This window comes from Phyllobates terribilis, unplaced genomic scaffold (genome assembly GCF_046119375.1).
Source record: "Phyllobates terribilis strain yellow unplaced genomic scaffold, ASM4611937v1 Scaffold_3__8_contigs__length_932513732, whole genome shotgun sequence".
Lineage (NCBI taxonomy): Eukaryota > Metazoa > Chordata > Amphibia > Anura > Dendrobatidae > Phyllobates > Phyllobates terribilis.
The window spans coordinates 246,728,932-246,745,764 of NW_027362763.1; positions in this window are offsets into that span (position 1 = coordinate 246,728,932).

Here is a 16,833-nt window from a genome sequence, read left to right on the forward strand (position 1 = left end):
TTTTGCTTTAGGGAGGCGTGGCCAGTCTCTGCAGGAATTTAACCTTGCTGTGTCCCGCAGAGATTAGATTCCCTAGCCTATCTTGTGCCAGCAGGGGCTATATTAAGCAGCTCCTCCAACCATTCCTTACCCGAACGTTGGTTCCTAGCCTGCTACCACCTGTTTATGCATATCTTCATATTCTGTCTCCCATTATCGACCCAGCTTGTTTACCCGCTGTGTTTGACTTCTCCATACCTGACTCCAGCTTTGTATTGCAAACCCATGCTGCCTGCCTGACCTCAGACCATCTGATTACGCTTCTGCCTCACCCTTCTGCACCTCGTACCCGCGCCTCTGTCCCACCGGTCAGTAACTGCAGTCCTGGGGACTGCTCTGGAGTGGTACCTGCTGTCTACCAACAGTCCAGCCTATCCTCACCATCAGAGGCCCTAGTGAAGACCCAGTAGACACTTAGTCACGTCCCTCCAGAGTAAGCCTGGCCTATGGCGCAGTGGAGCTACACCTACCAGCGTTACATTACATTCAGGCCATGGACCCCACTGACAAATTGGGACCCAAAATCTAGTGTACAACTACTGTACTAGGAAGTCCACTCTCAGCATGAGCATGAGGACCAGCTGATGCAAGAAGTGGTGGCTACGCAGCTGCAGGATCCGTCCATCGCAATGTCCTCCTTGTCTTCTGCTTCTACCTCATCTGACCAACCCTACTCTCACAGTCTAGCTCTCCTAGGGAACCACCTAATGGTCCAGTTTCTGGTGGAACTGGTAAGCTTCAGCTTCCACATCCGTCCCACGACAATGGAGAATCAAAGGAGAGTCGCAGCTTCATTAATCAGTGTGAGATCCACTTCACACTCCATGCTCACCTCTTTCCTTAAGACCAGCCCAAGACAGTGTTTATGGTCTCTCTGCTGTCTAGACAAGCCCTGAACTGGGCAAACCCCATTTGGGCGCATGGAGATCCGTAGACCCACGATGTTTGGAGGTTACTGGAGATGTTCCGTGTGGTTTTTGAGGTTCCAGGCCATACCTCCTCTGCTGCTTTGTCCGTTGTCTCTAAGGCAGAGCACTCATACCTTGACCCAGTATGCCTTACGCTTCCATACCTTGATGGCAGAGCTGGCTTGGAATGAAGAAGCCCTGGTGGCGACCTTCTGGCAAGGTCTGTCTGGTCGAATCAAGGATGAGTTGGCTGGCTGAGACCTACCATCCTCGCTGGATGCACTTATACACCTGGCCACTAGGATAGATCTCCGCTTCCATGAGTGAGCCCAGGAACAAGCTTCAGCATCTCCTGAAGACCACACAGATTGGCTCCAAACTTGCAGTTCCGTTTGCCACCGCAAGTTGCACCACCAGCCACTGAGCCGATGCAGGTTGAGTGGGCCAAACTTTCTGTACAGGAATGACAGTGGAGGTACAGAGAGAACGTTTGTACAGTAGTGTTCAAAATAATAGCAGTCCAATATCGCTAACCAGATTAATCACTGTTTTTAGTATAAATTATATTACCACATGTCAAACTATTTACCAGTTGATGCAGGAGATTGTAAGAAAACCAACAGACTCAGCATTCATGATCTGCATGTTTTTGAGTCTGTGTATTTGAATAATTAATTGAAAGGGGGTTTGTTCAAAATAATAACAGTGTGGAGTTCAATTAGTGATTTCAATTATTCTGTGAAGAAACAGGTGTGAATCAGGTGGCCCTTATTTAAGGGTGAAGCCAGAAAATGTTGTACATGCATTTTTCCTTGAAAACCTGAGAAATATGGGTCATTTGAGACATTGTTCAGAAGAACAGTGTAATTTGATTAAAAAGTTGATTGGCTGTTCAGCTAAAATGATCTCCAATGCTTTAAAATGAAAAGCAAAACCAGAGAGACGTGGAAGATAATGGAAGACTACCATTCGAATGGATCAAAGAATAACCAGAATGGCAAAGGCTTAACCAATGATCAGCTCCAGGATGATCAAAGACAGTCTCAAGTTACCTGTGAGTACTGTGACAGTTAGAACACGCCTGTGTGAAGCTAATCTCTTAGCAAGAAGTCCCTGCAAAATCCCACTGTTAAAAAAGGAAAAGACATGTACTGAAGCGGATACAATTTGCCAAAGAACACATCAACTGGCCTAAAAAGAAATGGAGAAACATTTTGTGGACTGATGAAAGTAAAATTGTTCTTTTTGGGTTCAAGGGCCGCAGACAGTTCGTCAGACAACCCCCAAACTCTGCATTCAAGCCACAGTACACTCTGAAGACAATGAAGCATGGTTGTGCAAGCATCATGACATGGGCATGTTTCTCTTACTATGGTACCGGACCTATTTACTGCATACCAGGGATCATGGACCAGTTTGCATATATTAAAATACTTGAAGAAGTCATGTTGCCTTACGCTGAAGAGGATATGCCCTTGAAATGAGTGTTTCAACAAGACAATGACCCTAAACACACCAGTAAACAAGCAAAATCTTGGTTCCAGTCCAACAAAATTGAGGTTATGGAGTGGCCAGCCCAATCCCTGGACTTTAATCCGATAAAACACTTGTGGGGTGACATCAAAAATGCCGTTTCTGAGGCAAAGCCAACAAATGCCAAAATATTGTGGGATGTAGTCAAAGCATCCTGGGCTGGAATAACAGTTGACAGGTGCCAGAAGTTGGTAGACTCTATGCAACATAGATGTGAAGCAGTTCTAAAAAACTGTGGTTATACAACTAAATATTAGGTTGTAAATGTGATTAGGTGATTCACAGGAATGCTAAATCCTCAAAAAAGAGAGTACATATTGTGAGTTTGTAAAGATATATGCAGACACTGCTATTTTTTAGAACAGCCCAATGTTCATTTTTTGTTATTTTCTGCAAAGTAGTTAAAATGATCTACATTTCTCTTCATGTTTTGAATTAGAAAACAGTGTGCAAAGTTCCCAATGCATGGAAATAAAAACTAGTATAAAGATTTTGTGCTTAAATCATGTTTTTGAACACACTGCTATTATTTTGAACACTACTGTATGTACTGTGGAGGCAAGGGACATTTTGTTCGCAGTGCCTTGTGAGACCGGGAAACTCCAACACCCAGGTTTGGCTGGAGAGACGACCATAGGTGAGAGCAATTGCTTTCCAAAGCTATGGTCTGAGGTTACCTTGACTCGGCAGGACAGGTCTCTCTCCGCTGCTGCCCATCTGGATTCTGGCTCTGCGGGCAACTACATTCATCTGGATCTGGTCCGTCAATTTCAGCTCCCTACACAACAGTTGGATCATGCTGTTATGCACACGCCCGGGCTAAGCGGCGTGTGCGTGTGATTGGTAGTGATTCCACTGGACCGTGCCGGAGAGTGAATGCCTGGAGGGGCGTGACTAAGTATTCACCCGATCCGACCAGGGTCGCACGACGGCATACGACGCCAGTGCACCAAGGAGGAACCGAGCAGAGGGACCAGGTGCTACTCCAGGACAGACCCCGGACACGGCTGTTGACCCACACCGGGGAATACAGGAACAGGCTGGTAGGCTGGCACACAGACTGGAGGGTATAGGCAGGCACGACTGGTATGCAGGCAGGCGGGTATGCAGGCAGGGGGGTAAAGGCAAGCACAGCTAGAGTGCAGACAGGGAGGCACTAGCAGGTAGGAACACAGGCGGGATAGGACCCAGTACACACCGGGACTCAGGAACAATACAGGCAGAGGGTTACAGGCAAGCACAGCTAGAGTGCAGACAAGGCTGAGCAGGGAGGACAGGGCTCTGTTCACACGGAACAGACAGGAAGGGAAAAACAGAGCCAGATACTCACACAGTACTTGCAGAGACAACAAGCAGGAGTTAGGTACGAGTTCAGACTCTGCAGAAAAAGGAAGGGAACGGACATAGAGGCAAAACAGGTAAAGGACAGGAGAGAGTTCAGACTGGAACTGAGTGTACGGAGGAGACCGACACTGCAGAGGGATACAGGAGCGGGTCTGGGAATACGGCCCCCAGAGAGGCGGAACGAACAGGCAAGGAGCGTGTTCAGACAGGACAGACCAGACGCAGGAGCGGGTCTAGGAAATCGGCCACTAGAAGGCGGAACGAACAGGCAAGGAGCGTGTTCAGACAGGACAGACCAGACACAGGAGCGGGTCTAGGAAATCGGCCACTAGAAGGCGAGAGGAACAGGCTAGGAGCGTGTTCAGACAGGACAGACAAGAGAACACAGAAAGGAGTCAGTTCAGACACGGGAGCTGATACCGCAAAGCAGGAGACATACAGGACTCAGTTCAGACACGGGAGCTGATACCGCCAAGCAGGAGACATACAGGACTCAGTTCAGACACGGGAGCTGATACCGCAAAGCAGGAGACATACAGGACACAGTTCAGACACGGGAGCTGATACCGCAAAGCAGGAGACATACAGGACTCAGTTCAGACACGGGAGCTGATACCGCAAAGCAGGAGACATACAGGACTCAGTTCAGACACGGGAGCTGATACCGCAAAGCAGAAGACATACAGGACTCAGTTCAGACACGGGAGCTGATACCGCAAAGCAGAAGACATACAGGACTCAGTTCAGACAGGCCTGGAAATACAGCCTCCAGGAAAGGCAGACAAGGAAACAAAGAACGGGACCTGGCACCTTCAGAGTGCAAGCACACACTGAAGGAAACACTATGCTCAGGCAGGGATAGAAGGGAGCTGCTGAGCTATATACCAAGTGACAGACAGCAATAGGCTGAGGACGCACAAGGGGTGTGACCCACAGCAGGTACAAAAGGCAGGAAGTGATCGGGCGCCGCCCTTAAGCAGCAGAAACAGACACAAACAGACAGCATGGAGGGAAGCCAGAGAGACATTCTGGACAGGAGATCAAGTGCGCCCTCTTGCACAGTGGGAGATGGACCACCATGCAAGGACGCCGCCAGGTATGTTACAGTACCTCCCCCCTTACGCCCCCTCTTCTTCAGGCCTGCCAGAATCTTCCGCAGGGAATTCGAGGACCAGTCGTTCACTGGGTTGGAGGGGGACAGAGACTTGAGGGTAATCTCTGCTTCGAGGTACATCTTGTCAAGCTCACAGGAAAAAATAGACGGGTTATCAGGTACATAATGAGGAAAAGTCACTGTCTCTTTGTTATCTGGTGGTATCCCGGAGGATTCAGGAAACAACTGGAGGTCCTCCGCCGGGTCAGAAGAGTGCAGAGGCTCAGAGAAAACAACTGCTTCAGAGTACACTAGGTCAGACTCACTGGAGGAAGCAGGCGAGGTATCGGGTACCGAGTATAGGAAAGTCTCTGTCCATTCACCACCAGGTGGCACCCCGAAGGGTTCTGAACACAACTGGAGGTCCTCCGCCTGGTCGGAGGGGTGTAGAGACTCGGGAGTAACCTCTGCTTCGGAGTACACTAGGTCGGACTCACTGGACGAAGCGAGCGAGGTATCAGGTACAGGATATAGGAAAGTCTCTGTCCATTCACCACCAGGTGGCACCCCGAAGGATTCTGAACACAACTGGAGGTCCTCCGCCTGGTCGGAGGGGTGTAGAGACTCAGGAGTAACCTCTGCTTCGGAGTACACTAGGTTGGACTCACTGGACGAAGCGAGCGAGGTATCAGGTACAGAGTATAGGAGAGTCTCTGTCCTTTCGCTACCAGGTAGCACCCCGAAGGGTTCAGGAGACAACTGGAGATCCTCCGCCTGGTCGGAGGGGTGTAGAGACTCGGAGGTAACTACCACTTTGGGGTACCCATTGTCAGGCTCACAGGACGAAGCGGACAAAGTATTGTGTACCGGGTGTAGAGAAGTCTCTCTCCATTTGTCATCGAGTGGTATCCCGGAGGGTTCAGGAGGCAACAGGGGATCCTCCGCCAGGTAGTAGAGGTGCACAGACTCTGAGGTAACCACAGCTTTGGAGCATCCTTGGACATGCACACCGGTTAAAGAGAAAGAAGCATCTGATGCCGGGTGCAGGAAGTTCTCCTGTGTGGAGTCTGGATGGGCAGAAGTCTCTTCGGCCAGGAGAACTGGTGCACTACCCACGCACCTTACCCATTGGGGTTTCTCCGGGATACAGGGAGATGAAGCTTCAGTAGGGACTTCAAGGTTGGGGTCAGGAGGTCTCAGGGAGGACAGACCCTGGCGTGACGGCTTGCCTCTAAGTCTAGCACGTCTGGACTGCCTCTTGAGGTTGAGAGAAGTATTCCGGAAAGCGTAGTCACCCTGTGAGGATTCTGGGTGGGCAGTAGTCTCATTGGGCTGGAGGACTATTGCGCTACCCACACACATTACCCGTCGGGGCTGCTCCGGGATATTGGGAAGTGAAGCTTCAGCAGGGGCTTCAGAGTTAGGGTCCTCGAAGACCATACGAAAGGCCACCAGGAAGGCCTGCAGGTCAAGGATGACAGGATCCCATGCTTCCCATAGGGGGGTGACCCATTTCAAGGCATCACCCGCTAGGTAGTCAATCATAAAGGCCACTTTAGCCCAATCGGAAGGAAAATAGAGAGGGTAGGCCTTAAAGTGTAGCATGCATTGCTCCACAAATGCACGACACTGTCTTGGATCCCCATAGTAACGTGGCGGATCCGCAGGAACGAGAGCTGATAGATCCATCTGGACGGGTGCGAAATTCGCCTGGAACTCAGCTAAAGGGGGAAAAAAAATTTATTTATTTATTTTAATGCATGTATTCGCTGGAAAAACTTCTCAAAGAGCGAAGGCCGTGGGGCTCAACGGGAACCATGGCCTGAGCATGCTGTTATGCACACGCCCGGGCTAAGCGGCGTGTGCGTGTGATTGGTAGTGATTCCACTGGACCGTGCCGGAGAGTGAATGCCTGGAGGGGCGTGACTAAGTATTCACCCGATCCGACCAGGGTCGCACGACGGCATACGACGCCAGTGCACCAAGGAGGAACCGAGCAGAGGGACCAGGTGCTACTCCAGGACAGACCCCGGACACGGCTGTTGACCCACACCGGGGAATACAGGAACAGGCTGGTAGGCTGGCACACAGACTGGAGGGTATAGGCAGGCACGACTGGTATGCAGGCAGGCGGGTATGCAGGCAGGGGGGTAAAGGCAAGCACAGCTAGAGTGCAGACAGGGAGGCACTAGCAGGTAGGAACACAGGCGGGATAGGACCCAGTACACACCGGGACTCAGGAACAATACAGGCAGAGGGTTACAGGCAAGCACAGCTAGAGTGCAGACAAGGCTGAGCAGGGAGGACAGGGCTCTGTTCACACGGAACAGACAGGAAGGGAAAAACAGAGCCAGATACTCACACAGTACTTGCAGAGACAACAAGCAGGAGTTAGGTACGAGTTCAGACTCTGCAGAAAAAGGAAGGGAACGGACATAGAGGCAAAACAGGTAAAGGACAGGAGAGAGTTCAGACTGGAACTGAGTGTACGGAGGAGACCGACACTGCAGAGGGATACAGGAGCGGGTCTGGGAATACGGCCCCCAGAGAGGCGGAACGAACAGGCAAGGAGCGTGTTCAGACAGGACAGACCAGACGCAGGAGCGGGTCTAGGAAATCGGCCACTAGAAGGCGGAACGAACAGGCAAGGAGCGTGTTCAGACAGGACAGACCAGACACAGGAGCGGGTCTAGGAAATCGGCCACTAGAAGGCGAGAGGAACAGGCTAGGAGCGTGTTCAGACAGGACAGACAAGAGAACACAGAAAGGAGTCAGTTCAGACACGGGAGATGATACCGCAAAGCAGGAGACATACAGGACTCAGTTCAGACACGGGAGCTGATACCGCCAAGCAGGAGACATACAGGACTCAGTTCAGACACGGGAGCTGATACCGCAAAGCAGGAGACATACAGGACACAGTTCAGACACGGGAGCTGATACCGCAAAGCAGGAGACATACAGGACTCAGTTCAGACACGGGAGCTGATACCGCAAAGCAGGAGACATACAGGACTCAGTTCAGACACGGGAGCTGATACCGCAAAGCAGAAGACATACAGGACTCAGTTCAGACACGGGAGCTGATACCGCAAAACAGAAGACATACAGGACTCAGTTCAGACAGGCCTGGAAATACAGCCTCCAGGAAAGGCAGACAAGGAAACAAAGAACGGGACCTGGCACCTTCAGAGTGCAAGCACACACTGAAGGAAACACTATGCTCAGGCAGGGATAGAAGGGAGCTGCTGAGCTATATACCAAGTGACAGACAGCAATAGGCTGAGGACGCACAAGGGGTGTGACCCACAGCAGGTACAAAAGGCAGGAAGTGATCGGGCGCCGCCCTTAAGCAGCAGAAACAGACACAAACAGACAGCATGGAGGGAAGCCAGAGAGACATTCTGGACAGGAGATCAAGTGCGCCCTCTTGCACAGTGGGAGATGGACCACCATGCAAGGACGCCGCCAGGTATGTTACACATGCCCTGACTGTTGCCTCTATTGGCAGAACCTGTCCATTCATCATGCTGTGGATTGGATCCTGCGTACTGAGAGGATTTCCCTCTATGTGCTACCCAGATCTGTGAATTCTGTTTTTCTGGGCCTTCTATGGTTAAGTCTACACGCACCTGTTATTGACTGGTCCTCCAGTCAGGTACTTCATTGAGGACAGAACTGTGCTTCCAACTGCCTAGCCTACGATAGTAGTTGGTAGTGGAACGGTTGAAGCGCAGGACCAGCATGAAACGGCCGTTGTCCTCTCACCCCCGCACCCCAGAACCTGCACCACCACTCTGCATGTGTAATCCCGAATAAACAGGACTATTATCAAGCAACACTGTTGGTGAGTGCATTATCTGTTCCATTTCTACACCTTTGATGGCTCAGGTTTTACTATGTATGGAATTTGCACCACCTGGCACGCATGCACACGGCTAGTGCCCTGTCTACGTGGTTTTTAGGCTAACACTCTTTCATATGTAGAGTGCAGCGACTAGTGCTCGACATTTGAAGGCTGCACATTGTGACTGGTGCCTCACTATTTCTCTTTATATGCTGAGTATACCATATCTCTACCTGAGACCCTAACCATGTCTCAATACATCCAAGAGAATTTAGCCAATTTTTCATCCGTAAGTGCTCTTCTCCTGCCGGTGCTGGTTTCTTCTTCGTGACTAAGAAGGATGGTTGCCTACGACCCTATAAAGACTATCGAGGTCTTAGCAAAATCATTATTAAGATCAAGTACCCCCTGCCTTTGATTTCTGAGCTATTTAACAGAGTCCATGGAGCTAAGATCTTCTCTAAATTGGATCTGCGAGGGTCTTACACCTTGATTCGTATTCGTAAGGGCGACAAATGGAAAACAGCCTACGTACATGTGACTGTCACTACGAGTATCTCTACATGCCCTTCGGCCTGTGTAATGCACCCACCATGTTCATTAATGACATCTTCTGGGATCTCTTCTATGTTTCCGTGGTTGTGTATTTGGACGATATCCTGATATTTTCCCCTGATCTACCTACCCACAGAAAACACGTCCGTCAAATTCTAAAGCATCTCCGGGAGAAAAATATGTTTGCCAAATTGTCCAAATGTGTCTTTGAAAAATACACTTTGCCTTTTCTCGGTTACATTGTTTCCAACCAAGGTCTCGAAATGAATCCAGAGAAGGTTTCTGCTGTTCTATCCTGTCCTCGTCCTCAAGGTCTATGTGCCATCCAGCGCTTCATGGGTTTCGCCAACTTCTACAGGCAATTTATCCTGCAGTTCTTGTCCCTTATGGTACCTATCTTCGCCTTAACCAAGAAGGGGACCAATGCCAGACACTGGATTGAGTCGGCCGTGTCAGCCATCCAGCATTTGAAAGAGGCCTTCACACCCCGATCCCAACAAGCAGTTTCTCTTGGAGGTAGATGCCTCATCTATCGGTGCTCGGTCAGTGCTCCTGCAAAGAACTTCTTCGGGGAATTCTGTCTCTTGCGTTTTTTTATCCAAACTGTTTTTGCCGGCTGAGTGAAAATATACTATTGGGGATCATGAGCTATCAATATGGCGCTCGAAGAATGGTGACATCTACTGGAGGGTGCCAGCTCTCCTGTAATAATATACACGGACCATACAAATCAGACCTTCCTGAAGTCCACCCAGCGGTTAAATCCTCGTCAAGCCAGGTGGACACTCTTCTTCGCTCAATTTAACTTTGAATTACACTTCCATCCTGCAAAGAAGAATGTCAATGAAAGTCTGTCTTGATCCTTTGATGTGACTGTCACATTGGTGGGTGTGGACCCACTGCGCCACGGGCCGGGCTTACCCTGGCGGCTACCTGGTCTTCACTAGAGTGTCTGATGGTGAGGTTAGGCTTGAGTTACAGGTAACTGCCAGGGCAGTACTCGGTACTGCAGCAGCTGTCCTCAAGAGTCAGGAATGCAGGTACATACTTGTCAGGCGGGACAAGAGCAAGATCACTGGCAGAAATTATACTGGTGCTGGGCCAGACTGGATGGGTTCTGCAAGTTCAGGATCACAGGTACTCATTCAGACAAGATGGCTGGTTTAGACAGTACAAATTCAGGATTACAGTTACTGGTTCAGACAGGACAGATGGTTTAGACAGGATGGATTCAGGATCACAAGTACTGGTTCAGATAGGATGGGGACCTTACAATGGACTAGAAGGTTTGAAGACAAACTAGAGTTGCTCAGGCACCTCCCTACAGGGGAGGGAGCCTTAAATACATGATGCCTCCCAGCAATAGGCTGTGGAAACTTCAGGAGTGCACACATTGCCCCTTTAAGCAAGTTGCCAGGAGACCTGCGTGGAGTGTGCAAGCTCTGGGGCCTGGAAGCTGCAAGGGGGGCCGGAGCAGGAGGAACAGGAGAGCAGCCGTGGCAGTGACATGTCGGTGTCCCTGCCATGGGAGGGGGAAGAACCATGTAGTGATGCTGGCATCACAGTGACCAATTCCCTGGAGGAACCTCAGCACATCATTGACCTGGACAGGATTATTGAAGCAGCCCCTGTCCATTTTAAAGACATTCCTTCTGGCAAAACCTTTGTCCCCACTGCTAGAAGGAGGAGAGTTCAGCCCTAGGGACAGGAATCTAAGTTGGCTGGTAATATGGGCATATGAAAGTCCACTGAGCTGATTGCTTGCTGCTTCTGGTGGCCCTTGCTGGTCAACTATGTCCGGGAGTTCGTCACCACTTTTTCACAGTGCACTTGAAACAAGTCTTTAAAGGTTAAGCCTGTTGGTTTCCTTCAGCCTCTGCTGGTTCCCTCTGCTCCCTGGCAAAATATTGCTATGGACTTCATCACGGATCTGCCTCTCACTGGGGGTTACAACACCATCTGGGTTGTGGTGAATCGGTTTTCTAAAATGGCTCACTTCATACCCCTGACCGGTCTTCCCTCCGCTCCTAAGCTCTGTTCTTCTTATTTTGTTCCCAAGGTCTTCCTCTCCACATAGTCTCTGATCATGAAGTCCAGTTCACTTTGACGTTTTGGAGAGCTCTGTGAAAGCTGCGGAATGTGCAGCTGGACTTCTCCTCCGCGTACCATCCGCAGACCAATGGGCAAGTGGAACGGGTAAATCAGATTCTCGAGAGCTACCTTTTGACACTTTATCTATACTCGTCAGGGTGACTGGATGCAACTACTCCCATGGGTAGAGTTTTCCTACAACAACTACGTTGGGGAGTCTTCTGGAGCATCTCCATGGTATACTTCCAGTATCCTCAAGTGCCCTCTCCTATGTCTGCTTCCTCCGGGGTTCCAGCAGCTGATGCCTCATACAGCAACTTCCTCCAGATCGGGCAACAGACACAGGCTTCCCTCCTTAAGGTCGTGTCTCAGATGAAGACTCATGCGGACAAGAAGAAGGATTTGCCACTTCAGTATCATCCTGGAGATAAAGTATGGCTGTCATCCTGGAATATTTGCCTGAAGGTGTCTTCTTACAAGTTCAGTCCCCAGTACCTCGGTCCGTACAAAATTCTCAGGCAATTTAATCCGGTGACCTACCGTCTTCAACTCCCTGCAAATTTACCGATCCCAAATACCTTTCATGTTTCATTCCTGAAGCCGGTGGTCTTGAATCACTTCTCGAACCTCAAGCTTCTTCTGCTACCGCTGTTCCTGAGGGTCCCTCAGTCGTCTTCGAGGTTAAGGATATCCTGGATACTAAAATGTTTCGAGGGGGACCTTCTATCAGGTGGACTGAAAGGGCTTTGTACCTGAGAAGAGATCCTGGGAACCTGTGGAGAATATCTGTGCCCCTATCATCTTGGAGGTTTCACCGTTGGTCTGGCTGAGAAAGGGGGGCATAAAGGGGGTGGGGTACTGTCATAGCGGTAACTTACATGCCTCTCCAGTGCCACACTACACACTGTGGTCACCAAGTAACCTCTACTTGCCTCAGTCAGTCTCGCAGAGATAGCCTCTTGTAGCACTGCTGCATCTGTTAGAACCTTGCTGTTAGGTTTTTTTTCCTTTGCTGGTCACATGACCTTGTTGGCCTATTTAATCCTGCTCCGCCCTTCTGGCTTTGCTGGACTTCATTGTATATCTACTTTCCAGCTAGCCTGTGCTCTGTATCTAACTCTGTTAGTTTGCTTGGTCTACGGACCTCTATGTTCTATCTATTTTGTTTGTTCGTCTGTCTGCTACTATTTCTGTTAGGAGGTGTCCCATATTCCTCCCAGTCCTTAGTACTTGTAGGGATTCCCTCCCCACATCTATAGGTCTCCGTACAGACTAGATTAGGACTTTAGCAGGTCTGATCGCAGGATCAGGTTCCCTGTTACATCGTAGGGATTCAGCTGAGTCCTATAGTAGGGACAGATCTCCTCTCTTTCCTTAGCTTTGGTAGCAGAACATAACAGTAAGTCCAGCCTGCAAATTCTCTAAGGAAAGATTTTTTTTTTTTTTTTTTTTTTGTTCCATCATGGTGTCGGTTCAGGATTTGGCTAAACACCTGCAGGGACTCTCTCTGGAAGTGGCCGAGCTCCGTCAGCACGTGAGTAACTGTCCTGGAGCATATTTCTTGGAGCCTAAGGTATGTTTGCCGGATTTATTTTTTGGTGAACATCGAGAATTTTTTTCATTTAAAAATGCTTGCTTATTGTATTTTCGTTTGAGACCCAAGTCCTCTGGGGATGAATCCCAGCGCGTAGGGTTCATAATGTCACTTTTGCGCAAAGAGCCTCAGGAGTGGGCCTTTTCTTTGCAACCTAGTGATACATGCTTCAGATCAGTGGATAGTTTTTTTTCTGCTTTAGGACTATTATATGATGATCCTGACCGTGTGGCATCAGCTGAGACTGAGTTGAGACGTTTAAAACAAGGATCAGGTAATGTCGAAAAATATTGTACTCATTTTCGTCGTTGGTCCACTCAAACAGGGTGGAACGATTCTGCTCTGAAAAGTCTATTTCTTGCTGGGCTCAGTGAAAGGGTTAAAGACCTGCTAATTGCTTATCCTACACCTGAGGATTTGCAACAGGCTATGCAATTAGCTATACGGGTGGATAGAAGACTGCGTGCTAGGGTTAATGAGAGCAAATCCTCTGCTATGTCAGTTTCTGGTTATGATAATGTGTGTACTAACAGTGGTGAACCGATGGAGATTGGATCGGTGGCACCTCGCTCTCAAGAAAAAGACCGTCGTTTTTCGGAAGGCTTGTGTTTCTATTGCGGAAAATCTGGTCATTTGATTAAAGGCTGTGAGCTTCGTATGAAGAAAGAAAAAAAAATGGTCAGTCACGCCCGTATTGCCTGTTTAAATTCCAAGGGTATATTTTTAGCTGCTTCCACGATTGCTCAGGAAAAATTAATGGAATTTCGGGTGTTTGTTGATTGCGGGTCTACACTGAATGTAATTGATGGGGGATTCGTGGAAAAACTCAATTTAAAACCTGAACCTTTATCATCCCCCATTGCTGTGGTTTCTGTGGATGGCTCCCCTTTGAAGAATATTACTCTCAAGGTCAGTGAATTTCCTCTCACTATTAATGGTGTTCACCATGAGAAATTGGATTTGGTAGTGTTGAATAACTTGCCTTCTCCAGTAATATTGGGTTTGCCCTGGTTAAAATTTCACAATCCTGTACTGGATTGGTCTACCAGTGAAATTAAATCCTGGAGCCATAAATGTTATGACAAGTGTTGTAACGGGCGTATTGCAGCTTTGGATAGGGGAGAATTGCCTGTTCCTATTCAGGATTTTTGGAGAGTTTTTTCTGAGAAGGAATCGCAGGTTTTGCCTCCCCATAGAGACTATGATTGTTCTATTGAATTTGTCCCTGGAGCGACTCTTCCTAAAAGTCGTTTATTTAACCTTACTATTCCTGAGAGGAAGGCTTTGGAGGAATACATACAGACAAGTTTGGCCGCCGGTCACATTAGGCCCTCTAAGTCTCCTGTGGCGGTTGGATTTTTTTTTGTAAAAAAAAAGGACGGCGGTTTACGTCCTTGTCTGGATTTTCGTGAGATTAACAAAATTACGGTACGCAATCCTTACCCACTGCCATTGATTCCTGATCTGTTTAACCAGTTATTGGGGGCCAAGTGGTTCTCTAAAATTGACCTTAAGGGGGCATACAATCTGTTGCGCATGAAGGAGGGTGATGAATGGAAGACTGCTTTTAACACTCCTGTGGGTCATTTTGAGAATCTGGTTATGCCTTTTGGTCTTACTAATGCTCCTGCATTTTTTCAGAATCTGATTAATGACATCCTTAGACCTTTGATCGGTAAAAATGTGGTTGTGTATTTGGATGACATTTTGATTTATTCGCCAGATCTGGAGTCTCATTGGCGGAGCGTGCGTGAGGTATTACAGTTATTAATGGACAATTCGCTTTTTGCTAAGCTGGAGAAATGTGAGTTCGCTGTACAGAGAATTAGTTTTTTGGGCTACATTATCTCCAGCAAAGGTTTTGAGATGGATCCGGTTAAGGTTCAGGCTGTGCAGGAATGGCCTAGGCCTATTGGTTTGAAATCGATACAGAGGTTTTTGGGTTTCGCCAATTACTACAGAAAATTCATAAAAATTTTTTCTAGTATTGTCAAACCTCTGACTGATCTCACCAGGAAAGGTGCTGATGCGGTTCAGTGGTCTTCTGAGGCCATTGAAGCTTTTGTGTATCTCAAGGAGAGGTTCACCTCTGCTCCCATCCTTATGCAGCCTGATGTTACTAGGCCGTTTTTGGTTGAGGTTGATGCTTCCTCTGTGGGGGTTGGCGCAGTATTATCTCAGGATAACGGGGATGGATTACATCCCTGTGCCTTTTTTTCAAAAAAATTTTCGGAGACTGAACTGAATTACGATATTGGTAATCGGGAATTATTGGCTATTAAACTCGCATTTGAACACTGGCGCCACTTCTTGGAAGGTGCGGAATTTCCCATTCAGGTTCTTACGGATCATAAAAATCTGATATATCTTGATGCTGCCAAGCGCCTGAATGCCCGTCAGGCTAGGTGGGCACTGTTTTTCTCGCGGTTTAATTTCTCCGTTACTTACATCCCTGGTACTAAGAATGTTAAGGCGGATGCCTTGTCTCGCAGTTTTTCTCCCATAGTCGGTGCTGAGAAAGAGGAAAACATTTTACAAGAAGGTGTTGTGATAGCTGCTTTAGACTCCGTTTTGGAAGATGAGATTCTTAAAGCTCAGGAGAATGCCCCATCTAACACTCCTCATGGGAGGTTGTTTGTGCCTGGGACCTTTAGGAGAGATTTGTTTGTTGAGTGTCACGAATCTCGGTTGGCAGGTCATCCCGGAATCTCTGAGACCAAGAGACTGGTGGGTCGCAGTTTTTGGTGGCCTGGATGGCAGAAGGAAGTCATTAAGTGGGTGCGCCAATGTACTATATGTGCTAGATCTAAGTCCTCACATACTCCTGCTGCGGGGTTGCTTTGTCCTTTGGAGGTTCCTACCTCCTGGAGAATTAATCCGGTCTTTCATGTCTCTCTGTTAAAAAAAGCTGTTGTGTCGGATGGTGACGCCTCTGCCTCTGTTCCTCCGGTGGTGGAGGACGGGGAATATGAAATTTCTCGCATCCTTGACTCTAGACGGTATAGAGGTAGTTTGCAGTATCTTGTGGCCTGGAAAGGTTTCGGACCCGAGGATAACTCTTGGGTGAGGTCAGATGATGTTTCCGCGTCCAGACTTATCAGAGCGTTTCACAGGAGATTTCCTGATAAGCCTGGTCCTAGGGGATCCGGAGGATCCTCTTAGAAGGGGGGGTACTGTTAGAACCTTGCTGTTAGGTTTTTTTTCCTTTGCTGGTCACATGACCTTGTTGGCCTATTTAATCCTGCTCCGCCCTTCTGGCTTTGCTGGACTTCATTGTATATCTACTTTCCAGCTAGCCTGTGCTCTGTATCTAACTCTGTTAGTTTGCTTGGTCTACGGACCTCTATGTTCTATCTATTTTGTTTGTTCGTCTGTCTGCTACTATTTCTGTTAGGAGGTGTCCCATATTCCTCCCAGTCCTTAGTACTTGTAGGGATTCCCTCCCCACATCTATAGGTCTCCGTACAGACTAGATTAGGACTTTAGCAGGTCTGATCGCAGGATCAGGTTCCCTGTTACATCGTAGGGATTCAGCTGAGTCCTATAGTAGGGACAGATCTCCTCTCTTTCCTTAGCTTTGGTAGCAGAACATAACAGCATCTGCATGTTGTTGACATTGCAAAGTACTTAACAAATGTATCGATGCCATTTATATGTGTGGGTGCTGCAATAAATGTGCAATAGATTGGACAAATGCCACAATAAGGATGCAAGTGAATTATTGCGTTATGATAGAAATGCCAAGGTCAGATAATGACAGACAATATGCCACTAGTAGCATTTAGGAGGTCTGAGATGGTTAGGATTGATGGTTGCGCTGTTTCCATAA